The following is a 1,857-nucleotide window of genomic DNA, read 5'->3' on the forward strand; positions in this document are numbered from 1 at the left end:
ACTTTGCGCGGCGAGTTCAAGTTTGCCTGAATCGGCGCGGAGGCCATTTGGAGCATGTTCTGTAGAATGAGCATAACTTTCCTGAAAGACAAGCTAGAACGCTAAAATTTTCTGTGCAAATCATGCAGAGGCTACTTGTGTGTGTAAATAAATTTGATGAAGATTGCTTTATTTTTGTTCAATTTATGACGTTTTGTTTGGGTACTCTTTTTTTTGGGTCACCCTGTATATGTGTGCAACTGTATGTCCGACCGGCACGGTTGGCCTAGTGGTAAGGCGTCCGCCCCGTGATCGGGAGGTCGTGGGTTCGAACCCCGGCCGGGTCATACCTGAGACTTTAAAATTGGTAATCTAGTGGCTGCTCCGCCTGGCGTCTGGCATTATGGGGTTAGTGCTAGGACTGGTTGGTCCGGTGTCAGAATAATGTGACTGGGTGAGACATGAAGTCTGTGCTGCGACTTCTGTCTTGTGTGTGGCGCACGTTATATGTCAAAGCAGCACCGCCCTGATATGGCTCTTTGTGGTCGGCTGGGCGTTAAGCAAACAAACAAACACACAAATCTGTATGTCCACTTAAAAGATCGCTGGGTTGAAGAACAGTGAACGTGACGGGTTTGTTGGTCCCAATAAAACGTTCCTATAACCTGTTTTTCTTGTTGATAATTCATTCATAATGATGAATGACCCATGTGATTGAATTACTGCCTAGATTACAATAACCCTCACGTGAACGACGGGCTGGACGCTTGAGACTCGGAGGCTGGTCCCATACAAGGTGCATGCCAGGCAGGAGTTCCTGGTAAAGCAGAGTGCCGCCGTTGACGATGATGACGACGATGATGATGATGAAGATGCTTAGCTTGGCATTGGCTGGACAGCAAAGTCATCGCTACCGCCGTCAGTACCACCAGAGTAGTGGTCAGACCCAAAACTGAAAACAGAGTAGGTTTGAAATACTTGGTGAAAAAAACAAGGGAAAGTAAGCGAACTAAATGTAGACTACAAAAGTTAAGTGAGTGTTATTTTGCCAACCGAGATATTAAGAAGCATTGGAACAAACACACGAATTTCATCCTCAAAAAACTCTGCCTCACCTGTTTATGTTTGAAAATGAGATGAGGAATGTGGAGGTGTCAGTCTTGATGTTAATGCCCTTTGAACCTAAGGTCATTTGAGGGTATGCGGGGAAGGAAGAAGAGGAGAAGAGAAATAAATAAAAATAAAATTGTTATTTATTAATGGAATACACCACATAGTGTCGTGATCACAGCCCCGTGTCTAGTGGTAAGGCGTCCGCCCCGTGATCGGGAGGTCGCGGGTTCGAACCCCGGCCGGGTCATACCTAAGACTTTAAAATTGGCAATCTAGTGGCTGCTCCGCCTGGCGTCTGGTATTATGGGGTTAGTGCTAGGACTGGTTGGTCCGGTGTCAGAATAATGTGACTGGGTGAGACATGAAGCCTGTGCTGCGACTTCTGTCTTGTGTGTGGCGCACGTTATATGTCAAAGCAGCACCGCCCTGATATGGCCCTTCGTGGTCGGCTGGGCGTTAAGCAAACAAACAAACAAACAGCCCGGTGTCAAGAATATGTCGAGGGCAGCAAGACAACTGCGGAGTGAGCAATAACTCTACTGTGACAACTTTGGTAAAAATGAGGTTACTTCCCTTACCCCGTTTTACTTTTGTACTCGCTCAACCCCGTGTTCAGCTGTGTGTGTTTTTTCTCCGTTTTTGTTTTGTATTGTTTTTAAATACGAAGTAATGCACACGTTCGATTTATAAATGTAACTAGTGTTAACATCTTCAGATTTTGTTTTTCATTTGATAACCTTTCTCATTTGCATGACAAACAAAACC

Source organism: Littorina saxatilis, linkage group LG12, assembly GCF_037325665.1.
Source record: "Littorina saxatilis isolate snail1 linkage group LG12, US_GU_Lsax_2.0, whole genome shotgun sequence".
NCBI lineage: Eukaryota > Metazoa > Mollusca > Gastropoda > Littorinimorpha > Littorinidae > Littorina > Littorina saxatilis.